General features: G+C 47.2%; 1 long non-coding RNA gene across 1 annotated transcript in view; it reads right to left on the reverse strand.

Annotated features, from left to right (window-relative positions):
• The window catches only part of LOC119146716, a 59,351-nt gene extending 55,494 nt beyond the window's left edge, over positions 1 to 3,857 (reverse strand). Inside the window, exon 1 of the long non-coding RNA XR_005103814.1 lies at positions 3,685 to 3,857. This is a non-coding gene — a long non-coding RNA (uncharacterized LOC119146716). The remainder of the gene's footprint in view (positions 1 to 3,684) is intronic.
• Positions 3,858 to 17,527: the final 13,670 nt, after the last annotated feature.

Raw genomic sequence — 17,527 nt, forward strand, 5'->3', positions numbered from 1 at the left:
ATAAAGCAACGATTCAGGTTCAAAGCAAAAGGTGTTCCCAAGCGTCTTCCCAAAATAAGTCTGAATGGGGAGGTGGGTTGGTTTTGGCGGTTTTTTGTTTGTTTGTTGGTTGGGTTTTTTTGCAAGGGATATCACATGGAAAACCTGGATTAGAATAAATTGCAGGGGAAGGAGAAGAGGAGGAAATAGCTCACAGGCCTTTCGTATTTGTTGTTCCTTTTCCAAACCCTGTGCATGGCACTGTTTTAATTAATAACTCTGCCACCTCTCCTAGTGTTCAGGCAAAGGGGTATAAGGAGAATGCACTCCAGGCATGCAGGTACCTGGGGAAATGAAGTGATGGCTTCAACGTTTCAAAACCTCAGTATAAGGCTCTAGCTGTTACTCAGAAGTTGTTTTCTGCTAAGAATTGCCAGATCTGCTACCTCAGGAAGTCGTTTTGAAGCTGGGCTCAAATAATACTTAAAATGAAAAAAAGGAATCAAATACATTGTTTGGAGGTTAAGTAAAACAACACATGCACGCAATCACAACCACCTGTGATAACATTTCTCTGCAAGGCTGCTCTGTCACTTATTTCCTCCCCCTGACATGTGCCCATGTGAAACCTCTGCCATCCTCCCCCTGGCACGAAGGCTGGGAGAGTCCTGCTCCCAGACCAGCCCCAAAAGGCAGAGACAGGTATCAATGCCCACTTTGGAAACTGCAGTTTGCTGAGCATCAGTACTCAGTGTACACAGCAGCAGCACTCGGCCCTCTGTGCAGGCAGCATGTTGTCCCCTAGAGATGGCTGTCTGAATGTCCCATTGCCCTTTGACTTCACTTTGGAGCCAGGAGGACCACAACTGTATCGTACTGCCCAGGAGTGACAGCTCTGCTCAATCTCTACCGCGTGTGGTTTGTGTTCTCTGCAGGGCACTGGGCCTGTTTCTCCCTGCAGCTGGGTACCCACCAAGCTCACGCTGCACATCTCAATGTGCTTCCCACCTCCATCCAGTAAGAACATCCTCCTTTTACAGGCCGGGAAAACAAGACCTTCAAGGACCACATGGAAACATGAGGCAATCTCTAGAGGCCCAGTGACCTCTTTAGTTTTTGAGCAACACTTTCCCCTCTGGGCAAGACAAAGAGTAATTAAAACTACCTGCAAATAACTTCTGTGGAGGTAGCAAGCGCCTTGTAGGAAGTTGCTGATGTGATACATTCAGGCTGTCACTGATCATCATTTCCTGTGCAGACAGTTCGATGATACTGCTTGCCTTAATTGCATAAAAAATTTAAGTCAGGAGATCAACACTGTCATGAAGAATTCATGAGGAAAAGAGACAATATCCATCCACCTAGGAAGGCTGCTCCAAAGAGACAGACCCTGCAACCAGAGCTCAGATGGTTGGCGAATGAAATGATAGAGAGACAAAATTATCTGAAGCTGCTGTTTCCATTTTAATGCGGTTTTAACAGCAGGTAAGATTTGATAACCCTGCCCATCCAGTGACAGAAGTTGTGCCACCAGAGGGGTCGGCTGTGCTTACTGATTGATTTCCTTTTGGCCATTCGCGGAGCGCCAGCTCCACCTGCACGGTGCCTGGCCAGGTCCTATTTTGTGCCTTCCAGCACGTGAAGGAAGTGGCTTCTCTGGTCCAGAAAATTCAGGACAATTCACCAGCAGCCAGAGGAGAAATGAACTCATGGCCCACTCTGTGTGGGGCCATGGTGGGAACTATTTCCTCTCCAGAAGCTTCAGAGATGCTTGGATGAAAGGCACCAGCACAGCTGAAGCCCGGGTGAATCCCTCATCCCAGCCCACAACGTGCTTTTTGAGTGGGCAGTTAAAAAGGATCAAAAGGATGAGTCAGGGAAAGGATTTCACAACAGACCTGCACAGTCAAACGGTGGCTAAAGAGAGACATGCTGGTGTAGAAGACGGGGCCAGCCATACAGCTGCTAACAAACAAGAAGTCTCCAAGTGGATCCAAACATTATAGTGCAGAAAACCAGGGCAGAATCCTTCAAAATCAGTATATAAAGAGGTGCCAGGGAGTTCTCAGGAAGGACCTGGAGAAACCTGTGCTAAAAGCCAGAGACATGGGGAAAAAATGCACCAGAAGCTACCTCCAGGGCAAGCACAGATGGGTCCAGACAGGGTCACTGGTAACATGGAGTAAAGAAAGAGCGTGTAATGAGAGCCATGGGCAGGACACGGTATGGCAGATTGCCTCATGGAAAACTGCAGTGTGGGTTACCGTCAATTCCATGAGAAAGGATGAAATGGACTTCAAACCAGGTGCAGATACTGCCTTAATGGAGCTTCAGAAACACTCTGGGGGTGTATGAAAGCATGAATGCTTATGAACCAGAAACAAAAAAGGAAAAACCCAGGAAAACATAAAGCAAAAACTTGGCTAAGGGAGCAGACAGTATCTCAGAAGGTCTGTTTTGTGAATCACCGTACACTACTTCAGTTGCCTTCCCCTCAAAAATCACTGTCCTCACTGTAATTATGTGGACTGGGCCAGTCTGCAAGGACCCAGAATTTAAAATTAGGATGAAAGCACCCGTTTGCTTCCAAAGAGTGGAGAAACTAGAAAAAGCACAGCACAGTCAAATGCAAAAGCATTTGCTCTTTCAACACCTACGAGCACATTTTTCTTTTTATGATCCATTTGGAAAACAGTGTCTTCTGCAAAGAACAAAAATAATCCTCCCGTCAGGCACCCCGAGGCATGGCAGTGGTCCCAGAAGCAAATCACCAGCTTCAGATCTGTGTGACGTTACGAAGCTTAATGAGGGTGACATGTACTGCCACGCACTGAACACACCTTTGGATAATGTGGTGAGGCAACAGCCCTTCTCAAAATTGTGAGCTGTGGATTAATTCTGGCTGAACCCACTTGCTTCAACCGTCACAACGGTGACAGCCCACCACCCCACGCCTACTGTGCTGGTGAGCACTTAAGAAACCCTCCTAAAATGCAGTGTTTTCTTTTTTTGGCATTGCCAGATGAGTCTCCAGTACATCCCGATCTCTGCCTTGCGGCTGTTGTCCCGAACAGCTTCCAGTATTCCCTCCAGTGCCTGGTAACTGGTAGAAATTGAGAGCGCATTTTGGGGTGCCCTTGAAGGATTTCAAAGTCTGGAGATCATGTAAACATGAAATAAATGTGGGTTTATGTTCAAAATACAACTGTAGGGTGCTTCATTTTGAGGGGCGGCACTGCTACCAATGCAGCCAGGCAGAAGAGTAGTTTCTCATGTGAATTGGGATCCCATTTGCATTCAGATTAAAGCAAGAGAAAATTACCAGCAAAATGGGATTAAGAATATTTATGGATCCTATTGGCATGATGTATGTGTCTCCCAAGTGATGGAAACTGAGTACAAAACTGAGAAGCTGCAGCAATCAGTGGGGGAATGGAGGCAGACTGCAATGACTTTTTAATGCTTTATAAATTTTTCGTATAAATTCGGTGCTCACAGAAGGCAGTTACAATAGGAGGTCTGAAAGAGAAGGTGAATATAGCAATTTCTGCTTTATCTTTCTAGAAAGACCTGAGCATCTCAAGTTCTCAAAGCACTTTTCAAACTCAGGGAGGTCTTAAGTGCATTAGGGCAAGAGCAGTAAGTAAACTTCGATCACATACCAAACCCATCGCAGATGCAAGGACACCAACGTTTTGTACCTACCTGCCCTTCAGGTGCTCTGAACATTGAAGCACTTCACTTTTTCTTCTTATAATGCAAAAACCTGTATGCACAGAGCTTGAATTTCTAACCTCCAGTACTTTCCAAGCAGTCTCAAGCAGAGAGCACACGGTGGTACAGACCTGTGATGGGAGTGAAGAAGAAACGCACTTGTTTCCCCCCTGCATGGAGAAGGATTTGAACACAAGCATTAGGGGGTAAAAAGTTAAATGCTATTTCCAGGAAATGTCCAACAGGAAAAAAAAAAACCCAAACAAAACTAAACCCAAACATTAGAGAACAGGTATCTAAAATTACTTCACAGGCACAGAGAAAGTAATAGAAAGTCTGAAATGCAAAAGGAAACAATAGAAAACTGGACAGGCAGAGGTGCAACCTGAGTGTTGTAGCTCCAGCTTATTACCTACTTGATTAATTTGTATTGCTTCCCTTATTTGAGAGTGGCTTATTGTGGTTCAACACCAACCTTTTCTTAATCAACTTTAAATAAGTCAAAATGAGCCTGATTTAAAATTTAATGGATGTCTATACACCATTCATCACCAACATAACTGGTGTAACCTGACCTCCATTTTTACTGGTGGAGCTACGTGTGTTGGCAACCCTTTTAAAATGGAGTTAATATTCCAGCGCGAAGCACTTTCAAAGGAGACTTGCATACCTTCCTATTTCCAGAAGTGCTCAAAACTGTATCAGATTTGGCTTTAAAAGCCTCGACGCTGCCAGCAGGATTCATGCATACCAAGGCACATGTATATTGCTAATTGACTTAGGTAAGCTTCCTCCACAAGCCTCAATGTGCCTTATGAAATCACACACCCTTTTCATTTACAGGCTGTTTCCCAACACGCTGGGCTTTCAGTGTAGCTTCCACTGTCCTCAAATGGGATCCGGAGTCCAGCATTGCCCCACCACATGCCTCAAGGATCAGAACTGCCTTTCCCTGCACTTCAGCAACTCAGACGTAGTCCTCCAAACGCTTGCTCCTCCAGAGTTTTGTGTCTCAGCAGAAAAGAGGCACAGAGTAGAGAACAAGCAGCCAGGAGGCACCCATGATGCCACGCCAGCACACAGTCACGTCCAGAAGAAGCTGCCATCAATCTACGCCAGTGCTCAGCCATGCCGGAGCTGCCAGTGAGCCCCAAAGTCCTGCCGCCACTACCTTTTCCTCCCACCACCATGCCACACCTCTACCAAGGGGCACCACCGGACTGGCATGTAAAGCCACCATGTTTCTACATGACCATAAAACCAACAAAAGAACTACAGGCGAATCAAGGTCCCTGCTCAGCCCCTGCTGAGCCACTGGCTGTTGTGACTGCTGGTGGGTTTTGGCTGGGGAGAAGGGAAGGAGGTGACTGTATTTGACTGGAGCCCCAGGAAAGTAAAGGGGCTGTTTCCCTCATTATCCACCGTATGGGGTGGCCAAGATGTTTGACTTAAACCAGTTGCCTTTACTCACTGTACTGCTCTGTAAGCCAAAGCTGGCTCCCAAGGGCCGGGTCACCTTTATAACCCCTACCCATAACACCTTCTAATGCATATTCTGTCCAAACCCACACTTTTAGGTATGATATCTGTCCTTGCCTGGTTTGGTTTGGTTTTCAGGTTGCACAGCCAATTCCCTGGGCTGCTCCAGCCTTGGGTCCCATGGCAGCTCATCGTAAACATCTCCAGCAGAAGCAGGGGCTGCAGCTGGAGCTGTATCTGCTTGGCCTGAGACCAGATTACAGGAAACAGCGGCCTGCCCTGCAGCAATCATTTCCACCTTTGTTAGTTTTTGGCTCCAGCATCTATTTTGATAGATGCCAAGATCTGAAAGCTGTTAGTAAGGAAAGGCAAGAGGGGAATGGCCACGCTTTAACCCTTGCTTGGCAGCAACGTTAGCCTATGGTGCAGTTTCCATGCACTGGTGTTGACACATTTAACTAAGAAAAAAGAAGAAATAAAGAGGGGTGGGGGTGGGGGGAGAAAGAAAAAGAAGAATAGGAACTACATCCATGGAAAAAGCAATCACTAAACTATCTTGCAGTGCTGATCTGTGAACGTGGAGGCAGAAGCCTCACCGAGGTTGGCTGCTCATAGTGCAACTCATGTATGTGCACCCCCGTTTCTGGACTGGGTCAGTGCCACACCAGCACCCCCTTTCCAGGGAACTGTGGCTAATGCATAAATGCCGAATTTCCAGCCTGCAACTCTGACTCAGGAAACACCTTCGTAAGGGCAGCGTGAGCTCCTCTGCTTGCCACAAGTCTCACCAAAGGAAAACACAGCCTGAAGCACCAGGACCGCAGCTCTCTGCAAAGACAGAGCAGGGAAAGAATGGCCACAGCTCCACACACTGCACCCCATCAACTTCTGCCAGCATGCTCCTCCTTCACACTGACCTTGGCCCTGCAAAAATGAACACCCACGGAGATCTGCATCCACCATCAAACACATACGCACTTCTGAGTGCCCTTCACATTGGCCAGAGAAGCGTAAAGAAATTTTACTGTCCACATAACATGATCCTAAGGTACACAGCTATGACAAGAGGAGCCCAAGGGTTAAAGTTGGACTTCACTTTTCTTTTGGCATTGCACCAAAAAACATTCCACCCCCAGCATTTCAAATTACTACAGATAAAGCAGTAACAAAGATGCAAAACTGGTTTAGAAAGGACCTGATAATTTCCCTTTAAACTTCCACTTCAGAGCAAAAACCTTCTTGCTTTGAAATAAATGGCTCTGGACAGGTGGAGGCAGGGCCACACCATGTGTCGTTCTCCCAAATTCAAGTTTGAAATGAAAAAAAGAAATAAACTTCTGAGGACTCACAACCCAACCAGTATTTAAGGCTCCTGCCCATCTCAGTAGCTGGGCATATTCCTCCCTGCACTCAAGGGCCATTTTATCTGCTCTTCCTCCGTCACAATTCTACTCCGCAAAAACCTAAAGAAAAAATACACAACCAAATTTCCTGATGCAAACAATCATATGGGTGGTTTTTTTCCCCCTAGTTGATACAGTTGCAATGTAGTTTGCTACAAAGTTAATCCAGAAAACACTGAAACAAGGGAATGAAACCCACAACCACATTGTTAAGAGAGAAAACCAGGAAAGCAAGGCAAAAATACACTAAAATGTAACTGCCTGGTAAAGAACATGCAGCAGATTCCATCTAAATTAACTAATGGTGGAAAGCAAAGGCAGATTAGTTAAATCATACTAGATTTCTTTGTTGGATCACTGTCCAGAATGAATATATGGGGTGGAGGGCTTGATGCAAAGGATGGATGTAAGGACTTTCAGCATTGGAACAGAGTCACTGAACTGCCCTTAGCTCCTTTGTAGTCCATGGGAACTGGAGTCCTAGACACTTCATCTACCACAGCATAAAGAAAAAGTACAGAAGATGTATAGAAAAGCCCAAAGAAGTTGTACATCTTTGTACCCCGCTGGCCGCTGAGCACAAGGCTGAAAATATAATGGGAAACTGGCTCGGCAATAACAAAGGCAGGGAAGCACCCAGCACCCATGAGAGAGCTACCGCCTCCCGGAGCGGGTGACCCCCCAAAACTGATGGCCCTGGCAGAAAGGTTTTGGCAGGCTCTTGACCCCTGTCCCTTGGCTAGCACTTGCTCCACCCATGGCAAGCACAGCGAAGACCGCCTTGCTGCTTGTGGCCTGTGTGTTTTTTGCTCCAGCATCTATTTTTGGTTTTAGGGGCTTTGCCCTTCCTATCTGCCTCCTAAGTCAGAGCAACACATTCAGGAGATGAGTGGCCAGCCGAGCCAAGGCTAGTTGGTCCTGGGGTATCAGACATCATAAGTGGCACATCTTGTGGACTTTTTGGTGAGCAGAATTTCAGAGAGAAGTCATTTGCTTGAAATAGCATGTGTGCATGTCACCTGTCAGCTGGTGCAGGGCACGGCAGGCTCCACAGGAGGAATTCCAGCTTCACTCAAATAATAGTAATGAAACAATGCAAACAAGAACAGGGCTTAGTCACTTGTTCAAGTCTCATCCCCTTTTGTTTTTACAGATGTGCATTTCACGGAAATGAGATGATTAGCTCATCAAAGCATCTGTCAAGGGGAGAGACAAACCAGCTTTTTACAAATGCATCCAAGTGACAAGACCTGTCGGATATGGGCTGCGGGGAATCTCTCTGACTCAAATTTTTGGATCTATTATGATCAGCTTTACCAGCTTGTTAGTTACCTCCAGTACATCAATGGGGACAAATACATAAAAACTTGTCAAACATGGCAATCTGAAAATGGTGGGTTTTTTTCCTGAAGGCTCTATGCCCTTGCACTTTTACAGCACTTTCTTTTAACAAGAGCTGTACAGCTTTGCCTTTGCTCCAGAAAGATTTAAATGACATGCCAAATGATTTAAATGGACTAAATTCTCTCCTTTTTGTATTCCTAAGTTGGGACAGCTTAAAAGGAATGATTTTCAGGCTGGTCAGCAGGCTTTGCAAAAAAACTGCTCGCTTGTTTAACATTGGCCACATGCTGTACTGCTTTTCCAGATCAGGTGAGGAAGACTGGCCAGAAGTTTAAAAGCTCTTGGCTAAGGCTCAGGGGTTTTGAACTAAGCATCAATCTCTACCTTGGGTTTCCCATCCATCTCCAAACAAGCCACATACACCCTACAGAGGATGGGGAAAGGTCCTCCATCTGCTGTGCCCATGTCTGCTGACATGTAGGGCATCCCTGCTGCCTAACGCACAACACCTATGAGCACAGGGACACTCTAGGTTCAGTTGGGGCCACGCTGTTGGTAGGGATAGATGGTGGCAATGAAGTACAAAGGGCCATTTAGTGGCCTTCCGTAGCTCAGCGACAGAGCGCAAAGGGATTTTTGTTGGGTTTTGGGTTTGTGGGGTTTTTTTTTTGTGTGTGTGTGTGTTTTTGTTTGTTGGTTGTTTTTTTTTTTTTTAATAATGAAAGGTGAAAGAGCTGGGACTGAAAGGGAGATTACTCATTTGTTCTTAGACCTTTGCTGTTAATCACACCACACCTACTAGCAGAGCAGTGGCAGGCTGCTGGCCCGGCTGCCTGGTTGGCTTGGTGCCAGCCAGCACTCGCTCAGCCCACAGCATCCCTTCAGCTGGGACCAGCCTGGCTGGTGCAGAGCGGAGCGAGGCCTCGGGAACGGAGCGCTACAAGTCTGCACAGCTCTGGGCACAACTGAAATCTCATGCGTGCTCAGCAGGCAGCGAGGAAGCGAGTCCAGCCAGAGAGGGATGTAGTAATTGGAAACAAACGGAAACAAGACACAGCCTGGGCATGAAGAGACACGTACAGTCGGCGTGGGGGGGGAAAAATGGGTTCTAATGTAAAATCAAGCATTCACCGCCAGTTCTAACTAGCTCATGACAGCATGACAACCCCTTGCACATGCAGAGACACTGTTTGGCCTCAAACAGCCACAAGCATAAGGCACCGGTGTGGGGAGAGGGCTAGGAACTTCAAAGGACTAATCGTTAGCCTTGCTGCCTAATCTGCTAAGGACACAACAAAATAGTCATGTTTAGAGGGTGCAGGCTGGCTAACAGCTCCTTTTCCCCTCTCATGTCACACTGGAGACAAAGCAGCTGCCACACACTTCAGGCCACCAGTTTCATCTTGGTTCATCCTTTGACCAAACACAACAGTAGATTCCTTCTGGTGATGACCACAGCCCTCTAAAATGCCCACAGTGCCTGCCATGCTCAGATACTTCCTTACTCCAAGAAACCCAGCGATTCTCCTCCCCAGGATGCTCCACCATGGCACAGGACGAGGTGTAGCACTGCTCTCCCAACACGACGCATTATCTTCTGAAGCAGAAAACATTTGTGTTTGACACTGCCCAACAGTGTGTTTGACAAAGCTTTCCAACCTCTGCTTGCTGCTCTGTGCACCTTTTACTAGTTTTCTGGTGAGCACTGGACTCTCTTTTGCGTGACAGGGATGATGGGAAGAGGGTTTTGTGTAGGCAGCTGCAATAGCCTGCCTAGCTTAAATGGCTTTCCTCCTTCCGTCCCTATTGTCATCCTTTCCTCCCAGTTTCTATTTACTCTTTTCCCTTTCCTAAGCCTAAGAGCATGTCCAAGATGTCCTGTTTGCTCTAAGCCATAATTGCTTGTAAGCAGCCCAGGATCAGCAGCATGATGACAAGAAGAAAGCCTCCTTTGTCTGGTAGCTCTTCCCAGCCAGCAAGCCCAGCTGCCTTGTTCCTGGGGCTCTCCTGAACCACACTGACTTTTTGTCAGGACCTGCAGCGGGAGATGATTCAGTCCAAGCTCACAGGTACGGAGCAGACATAAAAGCTATGTGGAGGCTTTGGCAGGTCCCTCCTAATGAGGAGTGGGATGTGGAACACTTCCACTGTGGGTGAGTGGAGGGACAATACTGCAGTCACCTTGAGTAACAGAAACCTGTGGCTCAGATCCTCTCTTCACTTCCAGCTATGTGGTGCCATTCCACCAGTGCCAGCCCTGGCCCAAAGAGACAACTAAGCCTTCGCTGAAGGTTAGAGGTGCTCATAGCTTGTCAAAAGCAGCATAGCCTGCTCCTTCAAAACAAGAGGAAGAAAGGGGAAGATATTCATCAGCTTCTAACTGGTCCAACCCTCCTATGGGTTGAGCTATCTGTAAGAACTGATTACCTGCCTCTTTCCCTCAAAGCATAGCTCATGTTCCAGCTCAGCTGCTCCCTCATGCTTCAACATCTCCTTCCAACTGTTCCCTCTGCTTGTTCCAGACTTGAGACAAGATGTCAGCAAACATCCGCTCCAGTGGGAGCTCATGTCCCAAGTTAACAGCTCAACAGACACACCAGGCAGCTGTGGTGGTGAGCAGAGGAAGGAGGGGCCCACGGGTGGTGATGATGCCCTGAAGATTGTGTGTTGATCACAATGAATCAATTGGCAGAGAGGAAAAATCCCGTTTTCCTCTTTTTAAACATCCATGAGTGATACTAGGAGTTACCTAATACAAGTAACTGAAAGGACTGAAAAATCTACAGTGTCCAGCAACTTACTGGACTCCAGGAAGAAGCAAGTCAGTAACAGATTTTGCATTTTCACCGTTTTCTTTCCCATTTCCCTTTTTGTTCTACCCACAAAAAAGAATAGAAATACTATGGCAATTGTTGAGCATCACAATCCTTTTGTAGAAAACACCACACTGGGCCTGCAATGACACAGAGTTAGAGAATCAGATTATATCATTTTTCATAAAGTTGGGAGAACTGGTCCCCAAGGGCACATACCAAGTCACTTAGCGGCTATCCTGCCATAACAGCTTTCAGCTTTCCAATATAACTTTTCCTGGGTTTCCTCCAAAAACTAATAAGACTAAAGCTGCCTGGAACAAGCTCACTTTGTAGAATTTCCCCCACTTGCCATTGGACAGCAGATGTGTGACTGCAGGGCTAACGTGGATGAGGATTTATTTGTTAGCTAGGTGGTCTGGCCAGCAGCTCCTCCTGGCACTTCCCTTCCTGGATCTGTGTGGAGTTGGGCAGTTTCCAAAGGCAGCAGGGGTACCCCCAGGCATGTCTGACCATATCATTTATTATCAGTGCACCTTGGCCACCCCTCCACGTCACGCAACTTGCAGTCAGCCCTCTGTAAGGCTGAGAGTAGAAATGCAATGAGCAGTATGAGTGGGTAACAGCTTGGATACATCAAAGGTGCCTAAATGAATACAGCATCTGGCTGCAACCAAAGCTGGTGGGGACTGGGCACGTCATTGCCCCAAGTCTGGACAGAAACTGCAACCCAGGCACTCCCATCCTAACCGAGCCAATCCCATAGGTAACTGCTCAACTCATCGCTGTGATTTGGAGTTTAAAAATCAACCATCTACACACAGAATTTGTACCAACTGTCTAGAAGCCAAGCAGTACTCAAAGTGGTCAAATTCCGAAAGCAAATGCCTCTGCTTTTCGTATTTTACTCTTGGTGACTTCTCAAAGAGTTATTATATCAGCTTATTCTGAGTGGTTTACTGGAAAATTACAATTTGTCAGCAATTGGCATAAAATGAGTAGGATTTGAAAGCAGGACATGCCACCATAAAGGACTTTTTAGACAGAGCTCTGATGCTAGTACTTAATAGAGTATTTCAAGAGTGATTCCTAAACAGCTACAGGTCAAGCAGATATTTTGCATAATAGATGCAAGAAGGACCAACAGTCTGATTTACAACTGGAATCTGAAGAGTTGCTTGCTTTTGAAAAGACAGTCTTTCTACTTGTCTTATAATTTCCACTTGAGAAAACAAATCCCCCTGCAATGCACACCTGGCTTTTCGTCTGAGCTTTCCAGAAGGTCCTAGGGAGAGACCATCAAAGACAGCTGAGCATCTCAATACTCCAGGCCCCTTCTGTGCACCTCCTTCTTTAGAAGCCAACTGAAATAAGAGGAATAATTTTACTTTAGGGGATCTGCATAAACCTTCAGAAAAGGTGGTGTTGCTTGAAGGTGTGCATGTGGATATAATGCTTCAGTCGCAACCTTTCTGCTCTGACTTGGACAGCTGGTCAATTTGTTCATCATCTGTCACACTGGGCAAATAAGGAGTCAGAGGGAGTCCCCTTTCAGCCCTTAGGTGATCCTCCTCCACGGCTGCCCTTGAAGTTGGGACCCCATCCTCTCCCATAGCAGGTCTTTACATGCACTTTGATGCAGGGAAGGAGAAGGCTTAGCAGCATGAGAGCTTGCTCTCTTCCATGTAAAACCACTAGATAATATAGATACCATGCTACATCACATGGGCAAAGGTAGGAAAACTGTCGCAACAGCCCAGAGACCACAGGTGTCCCTCACCCCATTTACCATTGCTGAAATCTACTAGCTAAAGCTCCTCCTTTTCCACTTCAACCCTAACATTCTGCCAAGTCTCCGGTGCCAGAAATTGCTGCCTACTTCTTCTGGGATTATGATGCACTCTATTCCTCAGACTTAGAAACCCATTTCCTTCTCAGCGGCAGAGGATTAAATTTCTTTCAGAATCAGCGGAAACACTCTGCTTTTACAAATAACATATTAGTATTAAGGCAAATTCATCTCTGATCTCATTCATCATTTCCTTCAGTCCTCTTGGCAGACAATATATCAGCCTTTTGACAGTCAGCACAGACTTCTTACTGCCTTGGAGAAAAAGCTTTGGCATCTGGTTTAGCCACTGCAGCTCCAGCAGCATTGGGAGTATGGGGTGTCCAGGACAATCCTGACACCGTTCTTGGTGTTACAGCAATCCAGCTGTAACAACCTGTGATGGCTCTCCCTGAAGGGACGACATCAGACGCCCTGCAAAATTCCCCATTTTCACATGGCTTCTTATTAGTAACCTTTATCAGCAACCTGAGGCTTCCTTGCTGCAGGTTCACCTGTACCAGCCTGCTTTATGCAAGGGCTCCACGTGCTCCCCTGAAGGACTTTCCTTCCCACATTTCTCATTGTCTGTGAAGTGGTGCAGAAGTGGATTAAATAAGCTATCATCTCGGTTAGTGATAATGAGAAAATTGAAACAAGCTGTTCCATAAATGTGATCATTATCTAGTAAATTAAATGAGATATTCAAAGTGTCCACCCAGCAATGGCCAAGGAACTTCTCCTTAGTCTGCGTTTCTTTCATCTGGGAGAAAGAGGAAATGATCACAACCTCCCACAAACCAGAGACTTCAATGGATACACTGTCATTAAAATCATCTGGCTTTCCACACTTGCTGCAATGGACCCAGCACGGTAACTGCCGGCCGTTCAAAGACTGAGAAATTCAACTCAACACTAACGGCCAGTTAACAGGGATCACATTTTTGAGGTTTGTCTTCTGGAGAGTGGGGCTGGGGACACCCTATGTCACCAGGGTGAGAATTGCTGTCATGCGCATAGTGCCTAAAGTCCACTGTGGGTAGCTGGGGGCTGCAGGGATAGCTGGGGGCTGGAAATCTACCAAAGGTGCTGGGAAAAACCCCCAACAATCCCACAAATTCAAAGGGGAGAACAGTTTTCTGATAGGTGGATGAAGGAGAGGAACAGACAAAGCTTCATACCTGGTTGTTATCAGGATGTCACTGAAGATGGGGAGGGGAAACCAGCCTATCTACCTCTTCTTGCCTTCTACCTAACTGTGAAACACTGAGCCTCAGGACATAAATGCACTTCAAAACAAAGACTGTGGAACTCATGAGCTTGTAATTACCCTCTTGTTTTACCATGCAAAACACTGACAAAAAGCAAAATGATTGTCTATTTTCATTGTGTTTTTCTTTGTGGTTCTGTTGATCCCGTTTCCTCTTCGGGAGAGGAGGATAAAAACATGCCTCCTCCAAACTGGTTCCTCCTTGTCCCTGGTAAAAGCTGACTACTGGGGAGTGCCCGCTCTGGCTGGTCCCTTGGCCCAGGCTCTCTGCTTTGCTCTGGGATGTGGAGTGCATTGCAAGAGACAACAGGAATGGCCTGTGGGCTTCCCCAGGGCAGGGAGAGGTGCTCGAACCAGCAGCCCAGCAGGGTCCAGGGTGGCTGACAGGTCCCCAGGCCATGCCAGGCCAACCTACTCTCTTCACCCCAGTTACAGGCACACCCTGACGTGGGGCTGGCCAAGCGTAAGGGATCAGTGAGAGATGTGGCCCCAAAGTGGAGAAGCGATGTCACAATAAGAACCATGCAGAAGATATGTCCAGTGAGCTTGTACCTAATGGTGCTTCAGCCTGAAAATGCTTGTCAGATGCTCTCACCAAAGTGTAGTAGCTCTGGGTATTTTGTAGCTTATACAAGAGTCTCAACTAACCACAAACAAGTGACCAAACGGTGGAACGCAGAGCAGGCTCACAGTGTTCTCAAGAAGCCAAAACTGCTTTCAAGGAAGTGTGCTGCTGGAGAAGGAGAAGGTGCTGGGCGCTCTCCATGACAGCCTTGCTCCAGCAAGCCCCCTGCTCGCCCTTCCTGACGGATAATCCTCTGGGTGGAGGACCCACGACGCAGGCCAGGAACACAATGCCCTCATCCAGAGTCTGGAGCCATGTGAGCCGAAGGAAAACCTCCGTGGCAGCGGTGGAGAGCAGGAGCTGCAAGCTCCAACTGGCCATCGGAGGGCAAACTGCTCCAAGCATTGCTGCATGGTTCAGCACCGGCACTGCCAACTTTGCTTGCGCTCAGCCTCCTTTCTTGAAAGAATACCCAGGACTGCCTTCCAAGGAGTTTTAATTGTTCGGAATTTTGGAAGGGCTCTTCTTTCAACCAGACAGAAGTATTGGAAAAGGCAGTGAGCAAAGCAGGACACGCTGGGAATGTCCTGCCGCTCCTGGGCAGGCACAGGAATTCCTCTTTTCCCCAAAGGCAGAAACATTAGGGCAGGCCTTCAGCATAACCCAGTCAAAGCAGGCTGCTAGGAAACCTTGGAGACGGTAAAAATAGGGATTGTGCTGATCTGGTGTTAACTCTTAATGGAGAAGGCAGTGATTTCTTGCTGGGCACAGGGCAGAACTCTGGAAGGGATTGCTGGATGCAAACATCACCACCAGCCTGCTTTTATTTAGCAGCCTCTCCCCTGTGCTGCCTTCGATTGCCCCAGCTCCCGCTCATCTTTTCCTTTATAGCCTGTTTGTTTTCCTCCTAACACTGCAGAAATCAATCCAGAACAGCCATTTTCATGGCTGGCCTGTTTTCAGCACGCTTTCTGGTTGGCCTGCAGTCCTGATGGCAACAAGCAGCATCAATTAACAAGGAGTGGATTCTGTCCCCCATCACCACAGAGAGAGGCAGTGTGTCAGAGCATGACCTGAGATCTATCTCCCTGGCTTTGCCCAGCAGCATTCTCATCTATCTGCACGCATGTCTAATTCCATAGCTTTTTAGCACGGCAATGCAGCAAGGTGGCTTCCTTGCAAATATTTTTGCCTCCTTTTATTTATTGGTGAATTTTAAGATGAAGATCAATTCAGCTTCATGTGCCTGGGCCAATTCCCGAGTGCTTTATTTCTTCTTAGCACTCTGTATGGCCCACAATAGGCAGCAATGTTCTAGCTGGAAAGCGGTGAAAATTACTAGCCAAATTTAAGAGCAGGGTGCCAGGACAGCCAGTGAGCTACTCACTACCCATCTGCAGACAGTGCCTCCAACAAGCACTCCTTCCCGCTGCATAATGCTAGGATGACGAAAAGCCTCTCTCATCCTGAAAAAAAGAGAAATGTCCCCAATACACCTCCTTCCACTAGGGAGAAAACAGGTCACGCTCAATAAGCAGCGATATATTCAGAGTTTAGTTAAAGAACTGGGAAGTAGGTGGACTTGCAACTACTCTCTTGAGACAGCTGCCACTGCAACCTCTAAGCCCTTGGAGGAAATGAATGGAGTTGCTCTATTTCTCCATTCCCCGAAGCATCACGGAGCAACTGATGGGCAAAGCTCATTCAAATGCTGTTGCTCAAATGCGTCATTATGTCGATATAGTGGGTTGAAGTCAAAAGGCATAGATTGCAACCAGGTTTTGACAAGAAGGTTTCCAAGACCAGAGAGAAACAAATCCAGTCTGTGACTGCCTGACCTGCTATCACACCCAGAACAAAACCCATCATATGAAACCTTTGGGAACTGCCAAAAATGAACCCCTATCTACCACCACGTCTCCTTGGCTGGTAACAACCCACCCTGTCCATGCCCTAGGAAAGCCCAAGTAGTCTGGGGTGCAATTTATCTCAGTGACCACACAGAGCTGGAGGTACAAACCTGGTGACACTTATTGCAGACCTGGCAACCTTCCCAGTGCCATAAACAGTTTTGCTCGAGTAAGCACCCATGAGGGTCCAGCAAGCTCCAGTAAGCACCAGCTCTGCTTGGTGAGGGGAGACCTTGCCAGAGCTAGAAGAGAGGTGCTCGTGCAGAAAGGCCACCCGGTGAGAAGCGAAACTAGTTGGCATTCAGTGCAGGAGGGCAAGGAGAAACCAAGCACCAGCCGCGAGGGCAGCTGTCTTGTGCTTGAGCTGCACAGTTCGAATCCATCCTTAAATCCTGACAGCGAGGAGCTCAGGGTCCTGCTAATCCCGTGCTCTCACATCTGCACAGCTGCATTATGCAGCAGGAGGCAGCTGCTGGGACTGCTGTGTATTTAGTACCAACGCTCTCAAGGCGGTTTTGGTCTTCTTGGTCTGCCCAGTGCTTTGCTGTGCCTGGAGGCTAAAGCCATGCAACAGCAACACCCATATTTTGTGGTGGAGCCTCAGAGTCCACGTAAAGCACGATCCGCAGCCTGTAGGATGAGGGACAGGTTTTCTGGGCCTGAGCTCCCAGCTTACACACCAAACCACCAAATCACTGACCGGCTGTGAGCGCGGCACAGTCCGGGCATTGCACACAACAAGATTGCTCAAGTGCTGCGGTTTTCAGGCTCAGGCACCTGGCTGCTGCCAGAGATGGTCAGCTAAGATAGAGCATCATCCTCACAGTGACCAACACAGCAGAGTTTCAGTAGCAAGCCCTGGCAAGCCATTAACCTTCAGAAGCAATGGTTTGCTGTGGTCTTTTCAATGCAACAGACCAAACCAAATAGAACGTCTTTCTCTTTTACTGCTGCTCTAGCAGGAACAAGTGGTTGACAGCACCTGATCCCAGACCGTGGTTAAAGAGAATGCTTCCAGATAATTGCACAAATAATAATAATAATGCTATTCATGGAATTACAGGAAAACCTTGCTTTTCTAACTCCAATTCCAGGTTGAAAAGCAGTGAGTGTTATTAGAAGTCACACATGAGCTCGATTGCTTTGATTAAAGAGCAACTGTCTAATCTCTGCCTGGACTCAGTCCTGGGTTTTAATGCCTGATTAACTACCCCCTGCCAGG

The sequence above is a fragment of the Falco rusticolus genome, chromosome 4, assembly GCF_015220075.1.
Source record: "Falco rusticolus isolate bFalRus1 chromosome 4, bFalRus1.pri, whole genome shotgun sequence".
Lineage (NCBI taxonomy): Eukaryota > Metazoa > Chordata > Aves > Falconiformes > Falconidae > Falco > Falco rusticolus.